This window comes from Protopterus annectens, chromosome 5.part0, assembly GCF_019279795.1.
Source record: "Protopterus annectens isolate FY-2018-M chromosome 5.part0, PAN1.0, whole genome shotgun sequence".
In the NCBI taxonomy this organism is placed as follows: Eukaryota; Metazoa; Chordata; order Ceratodontiformes; family Protopteridae; genus Protopterus; species Protopterus annectens.
This window is the reverse complement of record NC_056735.1, coordinates 1345968827-1345995459: the sequence shown is the minus strand read 5'-3', so window position 1 is coordinate 1345995459 and position 26633 is coordinate 1345968827.

The following is a 26633-nucleotide window of genomic DNA, read 5'->3' as shown; positions in this document are numbered from 1 at the left end:
TTTTTTGTTAAGATTCCTGGAACTGAGTATGACCACATTAACGTGTTCCAAATTTATTTATTTATTTTATTTTACATTTGTTGACAGGGCTAGTCCAACTGGATACATGTCCATTTTTAGTAGAGGCCCAGGGAGATAAGCTCCAATTACACTATTAATTCAAAAGAAATATATAAAAAAATAATATACATAGTCAATAAAGATTAAACATAAAGATCATCAGTACAGGTTTTACAAAAAAGTAACAGCAATGCAGTATTAGAAGAAACATATTTACATAGGAGAGGTTTGACAATTATATAGAAGACTAGGAAAAAGAACAGATTCAAACTAATAATTAAGGTTGTTTTTAAAATAAATGCTCAAATATAACAAAAACAACATGAAGTTAGTATATATACAAAGTGGAAACATATGTGGTCTCAGCAAGTTGGTTATTACAGAAATATGTGTTATGTGGTAATTACCTGAAGAGACAAGGCTAGATATCAAAGTAAGGAGGCTTACTATCACAATGTAAGGGTGTTAGGAGGCAGGAAAAAAGCAGTAAGGATAAACAGGGGGGGGGGGGTGTTAGTCTGGATTAGTACATGAGCATAGCCATTGAGATTTAAGAAATATTTTTAGAGTGGTAATGATGTAAGAGATGTTAGTTTGCTGGGAAGCCTATTCCAGATTTTTCCTACAGAATTAGAGAAAAGAGAATCACCTGCTTTGTTGTAAGATTTTTGAATGGATACTAGTAATTTATCTGCTGAACGAAGGATAGTAAGATTTTTGTAGGGGGTGATGAGGCTACATAGAATAGGAGTATTACCTGGATGATGCAAAGTCTTATAGGTGATAATAAGTTGTTGAGATTGTAGCTGATTTTGCAGTCCTAACCATCCTAGCTGTTTAAGATTTTGGCAGTGGTGGTTTTGAAATGGGGAGCCAGTGGCAAATCTGGCAATGTTGTTATAGGAGGTTGCCAATTTGTTGAGGTTGCTTTTGGAGAGATTAGTAAAGATGGGGGAGGCATAGCGGAGTGTAGAGATCAGATGGGTATGGGCAATGGTAGTTCTAGCTTCTGGGGTAAGGAAAGGTTTTATCCTGTAAAGGGTACCGAGTTTTCTGTTTACAGTTTTAATAGTCGAGTTAATATGGGAGTCAAAGTTCAGGGTGTGGTCAATTATTACACCTAAGAGTTTGGTGGTTGAGTCAGGTACTATGACTGTACCATTGTTAGATGTAACCGTGAGGTCTATTGGGGAGGATTTTAGTGTTGGAGTAAATAATAACAATTTTGTTTTTTTGGCATTTAGGGGGAGACACCCTTGAAGTAACCAGTTTTCTACTAGGAACCAGTTTTCTACTAGGTTAAATACAGTTTGAGTTATGGATTGGAGTTCAGATGACGATGAGGCAGCACAGACTAGAGTGGAGTCATCTGCATACTGTATGCAGGTAGTTTGAGAAAGATTTATATTTAGATCGTTAATAAAAATGGAAAAAAGGAGTGGTCCCAGGATAGAGCCTTGAGGGATACCAAGGGTAATAGGGAGAGGTGTGGATAGGTGATTGTCCCAAAGGACAGCTTGATGTCTATTTTCTAAGTAAGAGTTGAACCATTTTAGTGCCTGTGTATCAAGAGAGAGTAATTTCAGTATGTTTAGAAGTGTCTGATGGTTCACCATATTGAAGGCTTTAGAGAGATCAATAAAGAGTGCAGAGGAAAGCATGTTGTTATTACGATGTTTGTTAATGCAATCAGAGAAGGATAAGAGAGCAGTGGTGTTACTATGGCAGGGCCTAAAACCATGTTGGCAGTCAGCTAGTAGGTCATTTTGGAGAAGGTGATCAAGTAGTTGCTGGTGGATGCATTTTTCCATAATTTTAGCTAAAGGAGAGAGTAAGGATATGGGGCGAAAGTTAGAGAGTTCGGTTGAGTTACCACCCTTGTGAAGTGGGATAATGTGAGAGATTTTCCAGAGAGATGGAATGGTGCCTTCAGTAATGGTTCTATTAATTAGTATGGAAATGGGATAAGCGAGTACTTTTGCTGCAGTTTGCAGGTATTCAGCTGGTAGGAGATCAGCTGAAGGGGTACATGGTTTAAGTTTGTGGAGTAAGGTGTGGATAAGGGATGTACAAACTGGTTTTAAATGAAACGTGGGGGGTATTCTAGGTGATGAGGATAGGAGAGTTGAGCTAACAGTAGCTAAGGAGTTTTCTAGAGATTGAGCAGTTTCAGTAAAAAAGGTAAAGCATCAGCAATCTGGCTGGGGCTGCTAAGGGAAAGACCTGATGCGGTTGGTGTCTTGGAATGGCCTGTGTATAGAAGTCTAATTATACCTAACCAGAAAGTTTGTGTTTTTTGTTGATGTTTTTCCTGTAGTTTAAAGAAGAAGTTTTTTTATCAAGAATTATTGATCTTTTAGTGGCATTTCTCAGCTCTTTAAATTTGTGATGATCTATTGGGTTTTTAGAGTTTCTCCATTTAGACCAGATTTTATTTCTCAATAAGATTTTCTGCCTAGGGTCTTTAGTGAGCCATGGAGCAGCTTTACTTCTACTTCTTATAGAGTGAGTAGGAGCATGGTATTCAGGATTTGTAAAGATTTAGTGTTAAAATAGATTACTGCTTGCTCAAGAGGGAGTAGTTTTAAGGGTGACCAGTCACAGGCTTGAAGCTCAGCTTGGAAGCTTGCTGGATTGAAATCTTTTTTGTTCTGGGCAATTTTAAAGAGAGTCTGGTTGGGAATAAAGGTTTTTTGTCTGATTATGTAAGTAAGGGAGTGGTCACTAATATCATCAGGAAGGGTACCTGGTTTATAAGAGAGAGTATGGCTGTTTACTAAGATCCAGTCTAAGATACCTTCTTTGCTACTGGGTTTATGGATTCTGGTTGGACTGGTAATTATTTGGGAGAATCCATAAAGGTTGATATGAGTTGTAGGTTTGGGTGAGGTACAGCTGTTCCAATCTATATTAAGATCACCAAGTATAATGGATTCTTGTGGGAAGGATGTAGAAAGCCAGGAAAGGATATTTTCTAGGATGTTAATGTTATTGCCTGGAGGTAGGTAGGAGCATATAATGTACAAAGCTTTACTAGCATTGATATGTAATTTAGAAATGAGGATTTCAGCATTACTATCAAAAGGTAGTTTTACATCTAAAGCAGTGACATGTAACTTAGATTTGTATAGAATTGCTACCCCTCCACCCTTTTTGGTTGTACGGTCTAATCTTAAGATGTTATAGTCAGGTGGAATAATTTCATTGTCCTTTGTTACTGGTTTGAGCCAAGTCACTGTTAAACATAGGATATCAAATGAATGAATGTCTAGAAGGACATGTAGTTGGCTAATTTTATTGTTTAAGCTCTGTATATTGAGATGTGCTATGAGCAGAGAGTTATGGGTGCTAGTGGGGGTGAATGGGGTATTTGCTTGAGGTCGGTAGGGGTTAATTGGGTATTATTGATTGGTCCAGGGTTAGGGTGAATGTCACCATGGAGTAGAGGATGTTGTTTCAGAATATGTGTAAACCTCAGGAGTTTACAGCAAATATTTTGTGACTTCCTAGCTTGTAGGTAAGTAATATGGGCAACCCTGTGAAACTTTGGTAAGAGGTAGGTGGAGGTAGCTGTTATGTTAGAATGGCATTAGAAGTGTATTGACTTTGTAGTAATGTCTGCTTTAAGGGATGGTGGGACTCAGTATAGTGTAGGTTTTCATATAAGGTAAGAATATAGGGCACAGATAGAATAGGTAGTAGGAGAAGTAAAAGAGATAGGTAAATAAGTTTTGGTTTGAAAATTAAAGGCATACTAGCAGTGAAGGATATAATAAAGTTTCAATGATGTAGGGCCTAATAATGAGTTTGTTTGGAATGAGATAGTATTTCAGGTGTAGTAAAATGGCAAGCAGTATGAAATGTGGGTGCATAGGATTTAAATATGTAAAGTGAGTACTGAAGTGCTAATGATCAATAAAGGGAAGGGGTGTCGTTTGTTAAGTATAAATGTAGGAGCACTGGGGTGGGTGGGATTTGGGGGTAGGGTAGGGGAGCAGAGTGAGCCCGCAGGGCGAACGGAGTGGGTAGAGCAGAAGAAGGAAGATTCTGCAGAGACAATCTGTGTATAGCAGATTTCCTGAGGCACTCTTGGTATTTACAGGTGAGTATGGTGTGATAATGCAACTATTTGGTAGTTGAGGGATAGAGTGAAGAAAATGAGAGGAATATAGCTGGATAGAGTGGGGGGAAAGCCCTGAAGACTAGTGTAGTACAGCAGGAAGATTGGAAAGTAGTCAGAGATAAAGTATGGGAAAAGTGGGGTAAAGGATGCAGCACAATCCTAAGGTTAGACTGCCACCTAGTGGACAAAGAGTAGGGTACAGCAATAGGTAGCTGTGGCAGAGATAGTAGATAGAGATTGCTTAGATAGTAGTCAGTGAGGAGAAGGTCAGTATTTAAGGGGTACGGAGAGGTATGGCTTTTGGATTCCTGGCTCGGTCACTAAAAAAAATATATCCAACACTAGATAATTACAAAAAGGTTCAGCATATCATTTAGGTCTAGGGAAGAACATACTTTCTTATTCACTTTGGAATCTGGAAAAATGTGCTTGGGCAGCAGGTTTCTTTGGGTTGACGCTGGAGTGACTGAAAATTTAATGGAAGGGGTCCTTAAAGACCAGGCAGATAGGTTCCCAATTCTTAATGCAGGAGAGAAGGTATATAAACTAGGAAGGTTAGAGAGAGAAAAAAAAGTACAATTAAGTGATTAGGCAGCAATAATGTCAAGTTTGTAGACACAGATTATTACAGTGATAAAGAGCACCTTGAATGCATACACCTTGTAAGACTGCTAACATGTAACATTCTGAGCTAGCACCTGAAATACAACTCTGTCCCAGGATTTACTAGGTTGGAATGTCCAGCAAATGAACTCTGCCTAAAAAGGCACTATTGGTGCAGCACAGGCTTTAGCCAGAATGCAAAAATCCTCAGAATAAGAGATGCAGACCATCCCTGTCAAAGAAAAAAGGCTTGTCAAGCATCTTATACCAAGGTGACACATCCTGGGTCTCACTAAAATGATACAGATACATGGCCAGTTATTAAAGTCAATTATCTTGTCTTAGTATTTGGCATCATTCTGGGGGATGGCAAAACAGCACAAAAGACCAGTGTCTTTCTTGCCTCAGACACATGCATAGCAGATTCGATCATATCCTTCTTAGTAGAGAACCTAAGGCCATTCACCCCCATGTCGATCACTATCAGGTCATAATCATATTTGTCAGGATGGAGGTATCTAAGAACCTTTTGCACATCCTAGATCCTGGCTCCAGAAAGGCAACTTACTGTCACCCTACTCTTATCCAGTCTGGTGAGGGTGGTTTCTGTATGCCTGACAATAGATTCACTTAGTACTACAACATTACCATGAGTAAATGCAGTCTCAATGGGCTGTAAGGGCTTGGAGTCTGCACCAGTGTGACTCTTATAGGTATGTGTACTGGCCATGAGTATGCAGGGTTTAAGTTGGTATGCTGCTTTGTAAAATAATGTCTGAGGTTTTCTAGTCTTTAGCTTAGGAGGCTTAGGCAGTGTTCTCTTAACAAACTCAGCATAATTTCATGGAAGTGCTCTGTGCTGTGTGCTTATGTGTGCTGTGTGTTTATGTGTGTTGTGTGCCTATGTGTGCTGTCTACATATGCGTGTTGTGCATACCAAATGCTTTATGAGGTCAGAGGGTAGCCTCCATGTTAAGTAATTACATATACCTTACACATATTGAATTATTCTGATGTAGCTCTAAAGAGTTTTTGGTAAAGATGAGGCAGTTACTGCACTGCCTCAAAATACTTAGTGCTATCAGGCTGGTTATAGAAGGGACAAAAGCTGTTTGAGATTCCATTTTGGCCAGTGCAAACAAAGGGGTATAACAAAACTAGATAGGTTAATAACTTACTCTTGCTATAAAACTGGGAGGGTGTAATTGACTGCACTAGAAAAAGGTGATAATATGGCATATGGCTAAAGGAAAAAAGAAATGTAAAAGTGACAGAAATATATAGAATGAATAAGGTAATTAGTAAAAATTTTAAATCAAAGATCTTTACCCAGTAGACTAATGTAGTCTCTACTTAACTACTAAAAACAATGAACAATGGACAGTCTTATCTGTTCAAAGGTGGTTCAATCAGCACCCTGGGCCAGTATTATGAACTAGTACTTCTCCCCCTCAGCTCTTCAAGTAATGAGCAAAAAACAAAAACAAAAAAAAAGCACTTCATTCACTGAAATACGCTGATCAATAACCTATCAGCTTATTACAATTAGATCTACACCTTGCCCCAGCTCTTATATTAAATACCAAAAAAAAGCAGACGTTACTTCTACAGGTGGACAGAGGAACAACATGCCCCCCCCCCCCACTCCAGCTATTCAGATCTCATTTCCATGTCCCTTCCCCAATTCTCCATCAACTTACCCTGCCTGCATGGAGCACTACAGTGCATGCTTTAGTTAAAGAAAAAAACAAACAATTTCTCCTTTTTAAACTTCAGCAAACTGCCTGCAACAAATATGGCAAACAGTTGCTGCAGTTTATACCCTGCCTGCATGGTTTGCTGTAGTGCTCATACTTTAGTTTAAAAAAAAAATCTCACTTTTTAAACTGTAACAAACTTCTTGCCACAAATGTAGCAAACAGTTGTTATTCTCAGGTTTTAGTTAAAAAAAATGTTTTTTGTTTTGAACTTTAGCAAACAGTTGCTACAGTTTAGATGACACACAGAGTGCTACAACACTCAGGTTTGACCACAAGCCAGTATTGCATTAAAGAAAGATCCATATCAGCTGACAGTGCCCCAAAGCACTTTGCATTGGGGCAGTTGCCATTCTTGCCCCATGCTAGCTATGCTACTAGTCTTATCCAATGGACTTAGGTGCATTAATTGCAATAACTACAGATAATCTGAAGGAGTAATTTCAGTTGCAGTAACTGTAAAGCAAAACCATGGCCTCAAGCTAAATGCCAAAAAGTGCATAGTCATCCCCTTTGGAAAAAAACAAAGTGCTCACAAATTACCACATAGGTGGTAGCCCCCTAAATACGGAAGATGTAATAAGGGATCTGGGGACCCAAATAGATAGTAATCTCTCCTTTGATAATCACATTGCCAAAGTGGTTAGAAAATCCTTCTATGTGGCCCACCTAATCACAAAAGGGTTTACATCCAGATCAAAAGAGGCCATTGTGCCCCTCTACGCATCACTCATCAGAACCATCATAGAGTACAACGCCCATTTGGGATGTACCTTACAAGACACCTGCAACAGTTGGAAAGACCACAGACGTACCTCACCAAGAGGATCATTGGCCTCAAACAGATGCCCTATGCAGCTCGACTGAAGAAACTACAGCTGTACTCGGTTGCATATCGCCTACTCAGAGGTGATCTCTGCCTGACATACAAGGCCATGTCCAACCCAGAATTCATGGACATGCTCCACCTAAAGAAAACCATATCCCCTCAAGCCACAGGCTCTAGGGATCTAAACCTCACCACAACAATAAATAGGACATGCTGGAGGGACAGATTCCTGTCCCAGAGACTTTCCATGCTCTGGAACAAGATTCCAATCTACATTAGGCAGAGCTCCTCACTAACAGTCTTCAAGAGAAACCTTGATGAGTGGATGGGAAACAGAAAGTTTACCCCGGGGATCACTTCAGTGGCTCTGCTGGACAGAGGCACAGGGAACTAATCTAGGGGGAGCGGCGATAGCCAACACAATCCAGCTAGGCTTATAAATGCCTTTGGGCAAATAGCCTAGTACCAACCTATGAACCTATGAACCTAAATAGTTTCAGTGCAGTAACAGTATAGCAATCAGCCAAGTACTACAAGTATATAACATGGTTAACCCTGTGCTCTCTAGTGCAGCAGTACAGAGTAGTATTCAGTAACAAGCAGAAATGCAGCACCACCAATGATCAAAAAGTGCAATCAGTAACTGAGATGATACGTTGTTTTCTATATACCTAGTGTCAGTAACACTGCACTGATACTAGGTATATAGAAAACAACTATATACCTAGTATCAGCAGCACTACACTATTATTGTAAATATTGCCAGTACTGAGCAACGGAACCAAAACACACATCAGTATGCTGCAGGTGTATCTTCAGAGGAATAGATTCCAGAAGCAAAGCAACAATGTGGCTACTGCACTGTCTGCTCGTGTTGTAGGAGACAGGTAAAAGTAAGTGCATGCCATGCAACAGTAAGGGAAAAGGGGGTTGGGAGAGTACTTTTGGGTTTAGGGAGGGAGCAGGGAGTAAATTAGGGAGTTTAGGGTAAGGGAAGGGGCAGGGATTTTAGGTTTAGGAAGTGATCGTGACTTTAGGGTTAGGGAGTGAGACAAGGACTTTAGGTTTAGGGAACAATTGTGGACAGTAGGGGGAAGGGGATTCTAGGATTAGGGAATGATTATGGATTTAAGGGGGAAGGGGAGTTTAGGTTTAGGTTTAGGAATAGGGAAGGGGAATTTCAGGTTTAGGGAGTGACAGGGACTTTAGGATTTGGGAAGGGGTGGGAATTTTAGTTTTAGGGAGCAATTGTGGATGGGATGGGAATGGAATTTTAGTTTTAGGGAACAATCTGGAATGGGAGGTGGATTGAGACTTTAGGGTTAGGCACTGGTTAGAATTTTTAGTGTTAGGATAAGGATTCTGGTAGGCATAGTTAACATTATGGGAGATGGGCTAGAAGGAATTAGAGCACTTGCCAAAATGAGTGAATGGCAGTGAGGACGTGTGTCTTGAGAAAATGTGTCTTGAGCACATGAAGTAAACCCATTAAGTCCAGGGTAGAGAAATGTTCAGTGATTTTCATATGGATATGAGAAAATAAAAAACTTCTCCTTCATGCCCAAGACACAGTGCTGTGTTTGGTATTGTTATATGTGTGAAATATTGGAGCCAATCATTTCTGCCTGCTGACTTGGTAGTCAGTTTGGTGTCCATCATGGTTCACTTTAGCAATGCCACGTTATGCCACATAATCAGCAACAACCCTATAGTTACTTATCATTTTTGTAACTGATGGACTCAGAGTGTGAACAAAATGTGTGTGGGTTGACCACACATAGACTTATCAAGTTACAGTGCAGGTAGGGGCCACTGGCATTAAGCAAATGTTAGCTATTGTGTATCCTCACATGGAATCACAAGAATCAATGAGTTGGTATGCATAAGTTTCAGGACCATATGTAGGGTACCCATTAGCTACTGTGTATACTTATGAGGGACTTATGAGGGGCAAGGACAGCACAGTGCTCAGATATGTATAGAACTGGTGCACTATATGATGGGTATTACCTGCATTGACTGTATAGATGTTTTGAATGGATTCCATTTAATATGTGGGTAACATTACATGTGTGTCACTGTCTATACTGTTGTACCTGTACCTATTTGCTTTGCTTTGTAATCAAATGTTTTATTTTTGTTTCTCAACAGACAGAAGATAGGTAACCACCATCAAACTTCTCAGTATTAGATGTAACACATAGTCATGCAGCATGGTACATCCTTTCACACATTTTCTCTTCAAGGCTTCTGTGTTTGTCACAGTTTAATATGTTTTAGTAGTTTCATGTTTTTCATTCTCTGTTTGTATGTACTGATGTATCTCTAGGTATCTAGTGATTGCAAGGAGAAGGGAGGTGTCATGATATGAACCCAGCCCTTTGGAGGAATCTGATGGGTCCTGCCATTTCTGACAGTAGAGCCTAATACGACTGGTTGCCTTATATGCTCCAGCTGGTTGTCCATTCCTGGGAATGGCTAAGCTTCAAGATGTGATAGACTGGATGATATTGTGACCTGGTTCCTGGCCCTGACAATGAGATGTCTGACATCCTCAGGCAGTTCTGAAAACGGAGTTTAGGTCTTTTAACATCTGAGGTAACTGACTTATCTCTTTGACAACTTTTTGATCTCTGCACTGCATACCTGCGAGTAGTTAGTCCTGACACTGCACTATGTTCCCATTTACTTTGGTTGTGCCTCTATGTGTATAGCTTACTTGAAGCATTTATCTTTATTTCCCACTATTCTGTGTAATTGTCTTACAAATATACTATTTATAACTTATAACATGTTGTTACACTCACTGTGTCATACCTATTTGCTTCTAATGTGTGCAGCTAATTGGGACATTAAAATAGTAGCTGATTACACCTACTAGCTTTTGGATATGGATGTACAGTGTGCAGCAAACATGACTGGTGTTTTGCATGGCTACATTTTGACTTCTTAATGTATGCATGTATAATCATTCAGCATTTACTCTCCTTTTGTATTTTTGGTGAAATATTCTTTAGTCTCTTACCCTCTGTAAAATGTATTAGCATGCACATACCCCTTGTGATTTTTTCTCATTTGTATCATGCCTGTCCTTGTTTACATTGTTTGCCTAGTTTGTATGCTTTCATGTGAACTCCTGCTGCCTTTCTTTCCATGTGTTTTTCCCATTTTCTCAGCCCAACCTTTGAATATTTTTGGCTTTTCCAATGATCTCTATTTCAGTCAAGATTTACAAAGCTTTTGTTCACACGTTGCAGTCCAAATATAACAAGATCCGCAGACATGTACATGCATTTCACTTTAAATTGTTTGTACTGCAGCTCATTTCTAACCCACTAAGAAGAACAACCAGATTCCTTAATATGGGCCACATTATTTAAGGTCCCGGGAAGCCCATAGTTAAGTTAACAGTGACAATGGTAACTATTTTGAATGTTAGGACTCACAATTCTGAGTCCCGAGAATGTAGATACTGAATGACTAAAAATTCAGACTTCCATATGTTAAGTTTGTGATATGATGATCTCAGATTTGGTATATATATATATACGTCCAGGGGACTTGCCTCCCTTGCAAAAATAAGGTTAAAGGAGAAGAGTGATGTTTGGTATTCAATCTTCTCCTGTATTTGCGGTCTTTCTTTTTCATCATTTTGGGACTTGGCATTGGCATTATGAGTCCTGTCTTTTCACTAGGGAGCCCATATATTAACTGTGCACTGTCTTTGTTCCTAAAGGGTAGTTCATTTTCCTAGTATCAAGACTACATGGCAGTTATTATACCATCTTCTGTTCTTTCCAGCTAAATGCATAAGAATATGTAAACAAACGTAGACAAGCAATAAGCAGGATATATAAGTGATGAGAAGTAGCAAAGTAGGTTGCAGAAGACATAGTTAATGAAGCAAGTAGCATTAAAGAAATTATTTTACATTTATGTTATTATTTCTAACTGTTTTAGTGAAATAGCGGATGAAGGCAATATAGCAATAACACATTATGGTCAGAATGCCTGTAGTAAAAGGTAATTAAAATGTATGAAGGCTTTACAGCAAAATGTTTGCAAAGTGTATTAAATTTACAGGTTCTGTTAAATCAAGTTATCCTTTTTCTAAACTATCTGTCCTGGTGGGGGTTGTGGTGGTAACAGGTTGGAGATGGTACTCAAGATTTCCAGCAATAGTGTCTAGCTCAGCCTATGTGATTTCCAGACATTGTCAGATAAGCTATAAAATGTAATTTCTCCAACATGCCCTGGGTGTGCCCTGGCACCTTCTCCTACTCAGCGGTGTCTGGTATATCTCCTCTGGGAGGTGTCCAGGAGGTAGAACCACAAGGTGCTCCAATCATTTTTTCTGACTCATCTAAATACAGAGTGGCAATGGCTGTAGTTTGAGATCCCTCAAGATTGCTGCACTTTTCATTGTATCATGGAGTTTGATCTCAAATATCCTGCAAAGGACCCCTTTTCTTACCGCTGTAAACACAAGTTCATCCTCTTGGCTAATATCAAAATGTAATGACCATAGCTGAGAGTGCCATTTAATCCTTCTGGATCTTTACAAGATCTCTGGCTATTAGTGGAATGAATGAAAAAACATGCATGCACATCCCTGTCCTGGGAAATGAAAGGGTTTTTGTCTTTCAAGCCTTTTTGCAGGAGTTCCTGAACTTGTTCAAGTATCTGTGTTACAAGGAAACAAATGGATCTGTCTGAAGAGCTTCCCAGAGATTGATCAATTCCTGGAAGGACCCCAAATGAACTTTCCATTTGTGTGGGTCTGCCTTTGTCTTGCGAAGCTTGTCTGCAACAATGTTTTGCTCTGATGTGCTATATGAAGCCTGAAGAGTTAAACTGAGCTAGTAGCTGTCTCCCAGGCTATCATAGCAAGTCTACAAAGAGGGTATGATCTGATCTACCCAGTTTGTTCAAGACCACATTTCTGTAGTGTTGTTTGTGATCACTTGAAGAGGTCCTGGTGTCCTGAAAATTTTTAAAGCTTTCAGAGCATTGATTACTGCCATCAGATCTTTGAAATTTATGTGATTTTGTCTGTCCTGATTGTTCCATAGATCTTGTACTTTTGTCTCCTGTGCCACTGCTCCCCATGAAAAGTCTGATGAATCTGTAGTGACTGACTGACAGACAGGTGGCAGAGATATGTATTGATAGACACTTGGGTCCTCCATTAAAGTAATTCCCTTTTCACAAAAGTTAACACTGGAACTTGAAAACTCAGCAAATGCTGATTCTGTGGCTACACTGTTTCGTGGAACAACTGAATTTTCCTCATGTGAAGTCTGGCTAATGGGATCATGATGCTCATACAATCTATAAATCCTAATATCCAGAGATGCTCTGTGGTAGAAACTATAGTCTGTCCAGAAAAATGCAGAAAAAATTCTCTGTACAGATTTAGTTTGTCTTGAAGAAGACAGACTCTTCCTATGGAAGTTTCTAGAAGGCTTCCCAAAAAACACTATCCTGTGGGAAGGAATGAAAGATGATTTTGGAAAATTTAGTTGAAACTCCAGATTGAGGAGAAGGTGCCTGACAAAATTTAAGGAATCCAGGCAGTTGGTAGAAGAGTCTTCTTTCTGCATATAAATGACAGTCATCCAAATATTGAAAAGTATAAGTGCCTTGAAAACTGCAGTGTGCATTTATGAAGACCGACATTTTGTAAATACAGTTGCAGCAGTAGATAACTTAATGGGTAAGACAGATAACTGATAGTGAGATCCAAGTGCAACGAATCTAAGAAACACCTGAGCTGTTTGCAGATTGGGATATGATTCAGAGTTATGATATAACTGAGAGAAGGGTTAAGGGATGACAGGGTACATATGCATACAGGTTGAGAAAAGAAAGATACAGTAGTGATCTCCACATCTCATCTTCATTTGGAACTAAAAATATTTGAGGTTAAAAACCTTAACCTATCTGCTCTGAAAGCATACTTTCTACGACTCATCTGGACAACATGTCGTCTATAATCAGGGAGAACAAGGTAAATTGGTTTGTTGGATGAGGGTGAATATCCTGGAAAGGAGGAAGGGGTTTCCACTGTCATCTGTATTCCAGCAGGATTACTTTCAGGATTCAGTTTTCTGAGATTATTTGATTTCAGAGAGAAAAATGAAGATGTAGACTGGTAGACAACTTTAAGGATGGCCAAGGTGGGAGGAGTTGAGCAAAGGATGAGTCATTCAGACATTTTAGGCTGCCTCTGATTCCAGGAAGCTCCCTCTTTTGTGTAGAGTTTCCTTGACCCAGTCTGCGGAAGTTCTTTTTATTTTTCCCTTGCTGAGGTTGTCTATTTTATTTTTTTTAAGGCTCAGAAGTGAAGGGAGTGGCTTTCTTAAAACTGGCAAGGGGGGTGGGGCTAAGAAACCAAGAAACCCCAAATTCAGTTTCCCTGTCTCATCAAGCTTTTTGAGTACTTCAGCAACAGAAGGGATAAAATGAACATTTTTTTCAAGGGGACAATTAAGAATTTCAGAGTTCATATTTTCAGGAAGATTTTGAACTGAACCAAGCAAATATTTTCATAACAGAACTAATGGCTGCATTCACAGCATCATAAGATCACTTGAGGGTGTGTTTAGTAATTTGTGAAGTAGATCCAATGAGAGTAAAGAAGTTTTGAAATCAAAAGCAGGGCAGATTGGAGGATAAGTTCTCATGTTTCCAAAATTAGTCAACAACAATTTAAGCATGTATGCCTAGTAATTTAGATCAAAGCCAAAATAGAGGAGGAATACACTTTTCTTGCCATATTTCTAAAAGGTTTTCCCATCCTTATCAAAAGGAATAGGACTAGCCTTAGCAAATAGCAGAAGAAGAAGAGTTATTAAAGAAATTACAGCAAGATCTGCTTTAGGATTAATTATCAGATATTTGTGAGACCAAGAGACTTTATACAATTTATTAGGATATCTGGATGTAGGAGCTTGAGTGTTAGACTTACTGCCAGCTGATAAGAAAACATCCTCCAGAGCTACTAAAATTGGAAGAACAGTTGCTGGCTGATGCAAGGCCATTTGTACTGTCATAAAATTTCCTCTGAGAGGAAGGAATTTCAGCCTGTTCCCAATGAAAGCATTCTGTCATTTTACTATCAGTCTCAGAAAAGGACAATAATTCAGGAGGGAAATCTGAAAATACACTTTCCTCAGAGTCAGAATGTTCTGGGGCAGAAAAATTATCAAATCAACATATTCTCCCAGCTCACCTTCTCCATCTGACAAGGATTCATTCTTAGAACTGCAGGAAAACTATATCAGAAGGAAAGGGAGAAGCAGTATTTGACATGTTATGTAGACAACAACCCTTTAGTGAGTTCCACTACATATTCCCTGTCCAAGAAAAGGGAGCAGAAGAAGCAACATTCTTAGATTTTTGTTTCCTTTTCCTAAGACAATTCGTATAATCAGCGTGACACCCTACTACTGGCCCAGTAATCAAGAAGCTTCATCCTCACCACTAGTAGCAATGGGGGATGTACATTGGGAGGATGACATGTACACACACAGTATTTCCAGGTGCAGCTCTCTGCATCAAGTGCAATTTCTCTTAAGAACACGTATAGACTACAGTCATTCCTGGGCTGGTTTCTCCCTCTTTCTCCAGATCCCCAGTAAGACTCCCACTGGTGCAGCTACAGAGTTGAGATCTCAGCTGAGTGGCCAAGCCAAGACCTCCAGCATCCTCTCTGTCCAACCAGTGCTTTGTGTCCCTGCCCAAGTAGCTGACACACACACTCTTTGAGGTTTGATTTACACACATACACACACACACACACACACACACACACACACACACACACACACACACACACACACACACACACACACACACACACACACACACACACACACACATCTGGGAAAGGTTGGCACAGTTTTGCTAGCTATGCTCCCTTTTGCCCAGACTATAAGGTAATTATCATTGCCACCAGCCACATCCTTATCAGCTACTTTAAGAACTTTAACAAAGGGTGTCCAGTCTTACTGTGCAATGTTGCTATCAATACAAATGGTAGCTTAACCAAGAGCAAGGCTATTAGGATTGGCCTAGACAGTGTCACCAAATAAATATGCAAGTACTCTCAGAACATAAATATGTCTCTACACAGATCAGCCGCAATGAAAGGTTTAAATATATTTAATAACAAATAATAAAAGAACAAGAAAATACTCAATATATACTTACAGTTACATCAGAGTTTAAAATAACAAGAAATATTTAAAACAACATTGCAGGACAGTCTCAAATAAATAAAGAAATACATCAAAGTTAAGCTTTGCTATATTCCTGACTGTATTTAAGAGAATTAATGTACCCTAATAACTTACTTCACAGCAAGCAAGGCAGATGTCATGAGTGGACCTTGATGTTGTCAGGTCAAAGACAAAATATAGAATACAGTCTCTCACTAAGAGAGTTCTTAAATTAATATCTCAAATATTGCTGCTGGGATAGCCTGCAGAATGACATCATTGTTTGTCATCTGACTCTATCCCAGTTGAAAACACCCACTGATGCAGCTGGTAGCATTTAGCATCTACCTGTGAAAATACATAGACAAGGGCTTTTCTTAGATCTAAGGCAGATCCTGGAAGTCATAAAACAATAAAACACTTCAAGACAGTAGAAAAAACTTCTAGTTCTAGACATTGTGTCTGTTACTGCACTGAAACTGAAAGATAACATCTTTTTATTACATGGTCATAAGGTAATTTAATTTCAGTTATTTTTCTGAAGTTAACCTCTTGTGTTCCAGTTTCCTTTGTTAAAATATATACATCTAAACAGTTACAATAGTGCAGGTACATTGCTGTTCTACTCCAGTATGGCATGCTATGGTTACATCTTTAAACAGCACTTTGTAAAATACCTCTTCAGCACACGTCTGTACAAACCATCTTACATGACATATAGTTCGAATACATTTGCAACACAAACATATGAATCATGTTAATATTCACAAATGACATATAATTATTCACAAAATTCCAGATAGCTGGGCTGGTGGTTTCTCCTTTCGTGACATTCAGATTGACTGAGTGAGCATATTTAGGTTGCTAAATACATCAGAGTAAAAGTATGACCATGACTGCATAATGTTAAAAATTTACAATATGTACAAGTTAGTGTTTTTGTCATTTCAGTCAGGAGAATGTAATTAAATTACAGAATGAAGTTATTCCATGTCCTGAGTGGATGAACTAATTGAAAAATTGGGCAAAGCTAGGTTTCTGTCCACTTAGGACCTAACCAAGGGCTACTGGCAAACTCCACTAGCTCCAGAAGCTAAGGAAAGATGGCTTTTTCCACACTAAATGGGCACTTTCATTACAGAATCCTGCCTTTTGGTCTCCACAGAGAATCTGCAACACTCCAGAGGCTGATGGACAGACTTCTTACTTCTCATACCAGATATGCAGCATCCTACCAAAGTTATATATTAATACTCTCTTAAGATTTGGAAAGCCATCTCCCTAAAGTTCAAGCCAGTTTAAATTCACTGCTTTAAGAACGGTTAACTATTAACCTAGCTGTGTTCATGTTGGGTATGACATAAGCCCCACTTTTTGGGTTAAATATCAGGCTAAAGTACAACATTGAAGCAGTACAAAATTGGCGCACACTAATCACTAAGAAATGGGCTAAGGGTTTTTTGGGCCTGACTTATTATTGTAAATGAATTCCCAGTTTTGTTGCCATTGCTTTCCCCGAGTGGCCTGACCAAGGGCAAGGCTTCCTTGAAGTTTAAGTGGACAGTTAAAGCTTAAAACAGAACAAGCCTTTAGACAGCAAAAAGACATGCTGTGTTCTGAATCAAAACTAGAAGTCTGAGACTTCTGTAAAGAATTCTAAATAGACATGGATGCCTTCATGGTAGGCATAAGCACAGTCTTGTCTTAGGTTATAGATGGAAATGAACATCACATCAGTTACATAAAAAGGAAACTCAGTAGTGCTGAGCCATTGCTACTTGGCTATAAAAAAGGAATGCACTGACATAAAAGGGGCCCTTACTACTCTCAAGTATTATTTGGTAAGTTGAAAGTTTGTTCTGCTCACTGACTGTACTGCTTTACAATGTCTCTAATGGTAGAAGAATTGTATCCCAAAAACTGTCTTGATGGGCTTTTACCCTCCAGCCTTATAATTTTAGAATACAACATTGTGTGGGCTTCAGTTATACAAATGTGAATGATATGTCTCAGGCTTACACTCCATGTGAGAATGCAATAGCTGGTGATTCTATGCTGGAGAAGAGGAGTTCCTGTGGCATAGTGACTGTTAAGCCTTGATCATACACTGCTGAGTGAAGTGTTGTGTTTGCTGGGGTTGTCTTTAACAGAGGATGTATTGTGAAAGAGAAATATAAAAAAGGCAGGCAAATTAGAAAGATGGAAATGTCGATAGCATCTGGTGTGGAGCAGGTGGGTCTCCAGTTACATAATGGCCAATGCCTGTGGAGAACATCAGATTCCTGACTTCTGGTTCAAGAAAAGGTATCAAAGAAGAGTTTCCAAGGACTCACAGAGTGCAGTCTAGAAGGTGACTCTGAAATCTGATGTCTGGATGATGTCCTTCCCTGTAGGCGGAACAGGGGAAATTCCCACTGATATACTAATGGAACCTACCCATACCTGAGTGTTTAAGCTTGTTGAAAATGCTGGTGACTCTATGTAATATTTTGCATTGATATACAAAGAAATGCTGACTGCTTTGGGAAATCCTGTGTAAAGGAATATTGCAGCTTTCAAATGAACTCTGGAAAGACTGTTGTGAATGGACATGATTCAAGTTTCTATTACTCCTCATGGTTTGCTGCTGATAAGCTTGTGTCAAATCCAATTTTGCAACTATTTTTTGACAAGGTAATAAGTATTTGATTGACAGAAGATATTTTTTACTCAAAAGTTTTTATTGATTTTCTTCAAAATATAATAAATAACCGAAATTTAAGTGTTAAGAGAAAAAGTTTTAAAACATACTGTTATTTGTCTTTTTCCTCTTCTTGCAAAGTGAACATGTTATTTGTTGGGATATGCCTATCAAAGATGGGCCTCATCTGTGAACAAAATGCAGCATTGCTTATAAACCTGAATAATAACTGTTTTCTGCATTTCAGAATAAAGAGATTTGGTTATAGCTCAGTGAAGCCTGGGATAAGGACGCACGGCTGAGTAAGAGTTAATTTACTGAAGCAGGCTGTGTGTCCTGGAAAATTGGAGCTACCATTGTTGAACTGAACATTCTGTACTTCTTGAACATTCTGTACTAACTGTTGGTTTGAGGTGATTTGTGATAAACATGTTTATCCTATATGTTTTCCATAGCCAACTGTCAACGGTCAGAAATGTAACAAAATGTTGTTTTGCTTGCAGTATAAAAGTTGATGTCAGTAAACAAGTTGACCAGAGGAGATCATCTTGGCCAACGTTGTATAATCTGGTTAGCTGCTAATAAAGAAGTTTTTCATCACCTGAGGCAGATGTGACTCGTTTGAATTTTTCTTCTGACATTAAGTAGTACTTCAAAACATATTGACAAACTATATACATTATTTACATTTGGCCTAAAGATAAATTATTATGTGAATCAATCTGAGTCAATTTTGTGTAAACTTTGAACAAATGTTTTTCTTCAATTTTCTTCTTTTAAGTAGAGTCTGAGTTCATTGAGACATTAAAAATTGACATAAGAGATTTGATATGAATGATCTGGCTTGTTTATTGTATACTTATAGTCAGGGCATATTCAACTCACCATTTGGTTTCAGGACAGGAGCTATAACGAGGTGTGTGTCACTACAACTAATGAACCTTGTTCCAGCAATAAGTTTATTTGTGCTTCTGCTTTTGGTTGAAAGGCATAAACACGATGCTGTAGTTTCAGATGTACAGCTGTTATCTTTGAGTCCAGTGGAAAAGAAACAGGTGATTTGCTGAACTAGCTATCCTCAAACACATTAAGAAAATCTATAAGAACAGCCTGCAAAGACTTTGTACTGAAACTGTGTACTTCATTTCATCAAATAACCTGAAGTTTCAAATCAGTCACCCTTAGTAAACTGTCCCTTTGACCTTCAGTAATGATGAGGTACAATTTGCAATTAACCTTCCTACAATGGACCTGGACAGAGCATATGTCCAACATCTTCATGTCTTGTTTGTTGTAGTCCACAAGCTGAACTTCACATGGTACAATAAGTGGACATTTACTGGTCATAATGCATGACACATCTCCTGTGAAATTAGTGAATAATCACATCCTAAACCTACCTCCATCCTGCATGGGACTCCATTCATTATTACATTAGTATAGGCCCTAAGCCTGACTTCAGTACCTTCTACACCATTTATAACTTCTCTTGGATTTATAACTTCTAGTAAATAAATACTTGTGTCTGCTTCTCCACTATCAGCCTCAAAGGGAGCACTGACTTGGTGTTCCACAGTGTGGGAAGAACTTGCCTTCACAAACTTACTTTCTGAATTTCCTTCCTTGTGACACACACTCTGCAGATGATTCTGATAGCTGCATTTATGACAAACTGCTTCAATAAAACAACTACTGCATCTGTGGTTCCCGCCACAGTTATTAAACTTTCCATGTAGTGAATCTGAAGTGTCTGAATGCAGGGGATGTAATTTTACATTTCTAGAGCTAATTCTGTAGTGGATAAGAATTAGATATTTGCTGCCTGATTACAGATTCCTGTATTTCTTTTGAATGGAAGGGCGCAGCCTCATTTGCTAGGGTTTCATCTTGAGCAATGGCAAAATTCAAAATCATCTTTTCCAGAAGTTGCCTTTGTATGGATTCTTTCCTGACACCACACTCAAAGTCCATGCCTTAGAAGAGATTTCAAACTACTACCAAAAACTGCAGTTCATGACAACTTCCTACATTCTTTAGTATATGCAGTAGTACCTGCATCTGGCTTTTGATTTCTCTGTTAAAGGAGAAAGGTACTGCTACTGCTTCTGAGATGTTGGGTACAAAATGATCCTTTAATAACCTGTTTTCCTTGAATGATTGATCATCTAACTTAGTTGGAGAGCCAAGTCGCCTCAAAATTTCAAATGCTAAACTGCCAGTAGCTTCTAGACTCCATGCCTTACTTTGTTTCTTTAAAAGTAAGTAAGTAAGTAAATAAATAAATAAGTCCCAAACTGTGTTTACAATATCAAATTTCTCAATTTCAGTTCAGACATACATAGTTGATTTAATTTAGTTTCCTTGCCTATTATGACAATTTACTAAATGTTTTGCACTCATCCTGACTGTTAAATGTTGACACATAAGGCAAACTGAAAAACATCAAGATTTACTTCTTCTAGATACTCAGCAGCAGCATTGCAAGGGAAAGCTGAAAAATGGAGAAGGGTGGGGGGGGGGGGGGGCCTGTCAGAAGAAAGAGGGAGAGATGCAACAGCACACAGCTAAAGTACAAGTGGAAGCTCATCTCACACAAACAACAGCACCTCCTGCTGTCCTGGAAGAAGTCAGAACAGTATACAATACAGTAAACTCTCAGTTAACCAGAACTCAAGCAACCAGCAAACAAATATCAAAGAAATACAGTACAATTTTCATGTGTTGCACTTTCTACCCCCCCTCGCAGAAACATACCTTACGTTTTTAGAGATTTAGAGTTTAAAAAAGGAAGATAAGAATAAATATCCTCTCTGATAACAAGTCAAACCAAACAAATAGTATAGGGTACAATTATTAGTTAGGCCTATTTTTAATAGTTAATCTTAAGCCACCAGAAACTACAGTTATCCGGCATCTTCCAATCTCCATGGGTGCTGGTTAACTGAGAGTTTACTGTAACCAGTAGATACTATGCATACAGTCCTGGAGACCATTAAAAAGTAAAGCCCAAATCCCCAACTGCCCCAAAAGCACTGTCTGGTTAAATGACTTGCTCAAGGTCACACAGTAGGCAAATAAAGACTGATGGGATTAAATCCTGCACAACAAGAGGCAGACTGTCAACAGTTAGCTAAGATTTGTTGATTAACCCAGTTAAGAGAATATGTGCTGAACAGGAAACAGCTTTGAAGCAGACATAGGTTTTGAATGTCTGTGGGGTGTTTTCATTGCTTAGCACCTGCACAGCATAGTAGTTAGATGCAGAACAGTATATTTCACTATCAAGTTATATCAAGTTATTTTATTAAGCATATTTTGAAGCATTCCACTGGTAATAAGAGTATGACAATCTGATGTTAATGTCAGGGTTTCCACTGAAGTCATAGGGGCCTGTCTGATGTTAACTAGATGGTTCCCACTGAAGTCATAGAGGTCTGTCTGATGTTAACATTATCATGGTTCCCAATTAAGTCATAGGGGTCTAACTGATCTTAATACCATGGTTCCCAATGAAGTCTTTGGGGGTCTGTTTGATGTAAATTTCATGGTTCCCATTAAAATCATAGGGGTCTGTCTGATGTTAATGCCATGGCTCCCATATCTGCGGTCAGTCTGATTTTAACACCACGGTTCCCACTGAAGTAATAGAGGTCTGTCTGATGTTAAAGTTATGGTTCCACTAAGGTCACGGGGGACTATCTGATGTTACCACCATGGTTCCCTAGTTACAGGAGTCTCTCTGATGTTAACACAATTGCTCCCACTGAAGTCACAGAGGTCTGTTAGATTTTAATGCCATGATTCCCACTGAAGTTAATATCAGTGTTCCACCATATAATGTTCTGTGCATTTTCAGCATTACTGATATATATATATATATATATATATATATATATATATATATATATATATATATGGGGTCTGGCCTTGCACACAAGCTACATTATTTTTAATAAAAAATCTGTTTCATTTTCCTGATGCTTAGTATGTGTGCGAATGAGCATACATACAGACTCAGAGCAGACTGATGATTTCTGGTGCACAAGATTTGAAACTCCAGTCTGGAGCATTATGTCTTCATCAAGCAATCAATTTACCTGAACGAATGAAAGAGATGGAGGTTAGTAGTGTAGCATTCTGACCAAATTGTGTGCATGTGTGTGTAATGCTCCAGATTTTGGCACTGTCTAGTTAAGTGACTTGAACAGAGTCACACAGACTCAAACTAGGTACTTACCTATGACAGGCTATAGTCTTAATCCTCTATACCAATTGCCAGGCCTCTTTTTACTTCTTTCTTTTTTTTTTTTGTGGTATATCACTGAGGATTACAGTCTGTTAATATCACTCATAAAATTTTTCTGTTATGTAGTTCATAAAATACACGTTGATGTAAAACATGTTGTTCTGCTCCTTTTAAGGGATTCAGAGCTGTCTATCTGTTTCCAGTTTAAAGAACATCTCTGATTTTGCCACTTATTTATCCCTTACCCTGTCCTTGAGCAAGTCACTTAACCAGACAGTGCTTTGAGATCATTGAAAGGGCTTGAAAATGGGTAATAATTATTCATGTCGAGATGGGCTCATGATTTGGGACCTGTGGCTAGGCTACAAATGGTCCTCTGGATCAATAGCCTAGTTTGAACCTATGAACCAAAAAAATCAAAATTTCCCCCTGGTTTCACACCTGTGTCCCTAATGAATGGGGGCAGCCTGTGAACACTTTATGTGTACAAGCCTATATCATAAACATAACATTTATTGGGATATTGACACAAGTAAGCACTGTTTTGGTAAACTTGAGCTAAGTCTGGCTAGGCTTAAAATGGACTTGGGGCTGATAACCTAGTAACCACAAGAACTTCTGCATATCTATGTGTTTGTGTATGTGTGTGTATATATATATATATATATATATATATATATATATATATATATATATATATATATATATATTCTGTGTGTGTGTGTGTATGTACGTTGTACTCTCCCCCCCCGGGAAGTCTAACAGTGTCATTGCGTTACTGGATAAAAGTCTGTGTTATGTAATCTTCAGTCACTTAATAACCTAAGCAACTATATCAATGAGAAATAGTTTATCTGTCTATATACACACAAGCAAACACGCTAACCTATATAATGTAACAAAATTAATATAATATAAAACCTGACAACACCTTAAACTCCAAGAAGGAATCAATGGTGTAAATACAAAACAATTAACACTACTTACTGTGACACCTGTGCCCTGGCCCAGCAATCAAGAAGTCTCAGTCCTCACCACTAACACCAGAGAGGGCGTCTCATATATGAAGAAATGATAACAAATACACACAGTAAAGTGCAATTTCCCTTAAGAGCACACAGAGATCACAGACAGTCTGGGGCTGGTCGCTCCTTTGCTCTCCAGGTCCCCAATAAGACTCCCCACTGGCACAGCTATAGGGTCCAGATCTCAGCCTAGCTGGGCAAGCTAAAACCTCCAGCACCCTCTCTGTCCAACCAGTGCTTCATGTCCCTGCCCAAGTAGCTGACACACACACACTTTGAGATAAGAGTTTATACAACCACACAGATACTCCTGGGAAAGGCTGGCACAGGTTCTACAGCTCTGCCGCTATTACCCAGACTATACGGTAGTACCGCCTGCCACCACCCAGCTAATATTTATCAGCTACTCAAAGGCCCTTAAAAGGGTGTCCAATTATTACTGTGCAACTAAACAGTCAAGGCTTATTAGAGTGACTTGGTACAGTAATAACTATAAATATGCAATGTACTCTAGAGCTTAAATTATCTCTACACAAAACAGCCACAGTTGAAAGGTTTTAAAATATTTAATAATAAATAATAAAAACACAAGACAATCCTTCTTACTACACAGTCAAGAGTTCAGAGATCACAGAAAAATACTTAAAATAATTCAGTAGTACAGTTCTTTTTTTTTTTTTCAAAACAAGTTTATTGTTTTAACATATAAGAGAAATATCATAACAATTTTATACAAATAATTAAAATAGGTATTATTATAATATTCAACAAAACAACTAAAGTATTTATAAAGACATCCACTACAATCAGATCAATTAATTAAACTAAAATACTGTGCTATTGAAATTAGAATTTTTTTTAACAAATTTTGTAAATTATCCCATAAAATAAAATGTGATGTTTTTCTAGTTGTTCTCATTCTAATTGTGCTTATTTCCATATGACACATTATATTCATAACATTTTTAAATTCATTGAACGAAGGAGGTGTATCTGAAATCCAATTTCTAGTTATTATTTTCCTAGCCACTGCTAGGATAGACCATAACAAGGGAAGCTTAATCTTTTTAACACATTGAGGTACAAGTGTGTTGAATAATATAAGAGACTTAGAAATAATGAAATTATCTGTAAAAGAGCCTGCAAAATTCATTAATTGACTTCCAGTATTCTTTCAACTTCATACAGTCATAAAACATATGAGCCCAGTCAGCATTAATTTCTACATTACATCTCTTACATAGATTATCTTTATTATTAATTTTATTCATCATCAAAGGTGTATAAAAAGATCTATGTAAAAATTTCCATGTATAAAGTCTCCAGACAATGGAAGATGTAGTTCTATAAGCAGATTCCAATATATATTGTTTATCTTGTTGAGTTGGTGGGTCCCCATTAATAGAGGTGAAATAATTCCAGTATGAATCTACATTGTAAAAAGTTTCTTGTCTGATAATTTTATGTATATATGAAAGTTTACCTTTATCAGAAACTTTATGCTGTAAATTTATTATCAAGTAATCAATCAGTTTTGGAATATATTCTTTAACTGTTATAGACATTAGATCTATTCTATCAATGAGATGTTGTCTAAAGATCTGAACCTCTAACCAGCAAGTTTCTCTTAGATCAAATTCTTGTTTTAAGAAATCTAGATTTTTAACTTTATTATCAGATATCAGCTGATACCAGTACTTTAGATTATTATCTATAGCTAAATGAGCTCCTTCAGAAGTAGATGACATAAGCATACCCTGAGTATAAATTATAGGGAATACAATAAAATTCCATTCCCTATACTTAGGGTGCATGAATATAAAGTTACGATAACTAATAACAATATTTAATGGGTAACAGACCATATGTTTAGGTGTAATAGGTGAAGTACAAAATTCCTTTAGCAACCACAACATGGAGTTATTTATAATCATATTTTTATGTGTTAAGGAGATTTTCATGAAGTGCATACTAATTAGCTCCCAATAATCTTTCCATTTTGACATATGACCGATCTATTAATAAAGTAATAACTTTTATAATAGAAGAGATAATATATAAATTAAAGTCTGGAAAAGAAATACCCCCTTGAGACCAGCTATTAGTATGCTTCTTTAATGCAATCCTAGGTCTATTAGGTGCCCATAAGAAATTTAACATTAGTGTATTCAGTTTCTTGATAGTTATTTTTGTAGGTGAAAGTATTATTGATTGTATTAAGTATAAAATCTTGGGGAATATTATCATTTTAATAATTGTAAGTCTCTCCTCCATAGTAAAAACATATTATTCCAGGTATTAAAAGATTTTGTATATTAAGAAAACAGGTATTATAGTTATTATATATAATAGATTTAATATCTTTAGATAGTATTATACCTAAATAAGTTATCTGACCTGAGTTGGGTACATATTTAGTAAAATCACTAATGAGAGTATTTTTTCGTATATATAGGTAGTATTTTAGTTTTTCTTCATTGAATATTAAACCAGAAATACTTTTAAAATTCATCATTTTATCAAATAAAGACTGCATAGAAGAATTAGATCCTGCTGATGTAATTAGAACATCATCTGCAAAAAGTTGAATTTTTGATGTTGTATTTTCTTCTATTTCAAAACCCTCTATGTCAGTACTGTTTCTAATCAAATTAGCCCAAGGCTCCATTACTAAAGTGAATAATAGTGGAGAAAGTGGACATCCTTGCTTTGTACCTTTAAGAATGGGTATTTTTTGTGAAACATATGTTCCTACCTTAATATAAGCCAGCGTTCCTTTGTATAAATGCTCAATTAAATTTACAAATGCATCAGATAAATTTGTGCATTTCAGTAAGGTAAACAGTCCCAACTTACTGAATCAAATGCTGAACCTATATCAAGACTAATAAGTGTTAAATCTTTCTTTTTCCTATTTGCAAAATCAATTAATGTTAAAGTTCTTCTTATATTATCAAAAGTATTTCTATTTACAATGAAGCCCGTCTGATCTATGTCTATAATGCCGGGGATAATTGTCTTCAATCTATCAGCAAAAATACTCATAAACATTTTATAATCAACATTAAGTAATGAGATGGGTCGATAT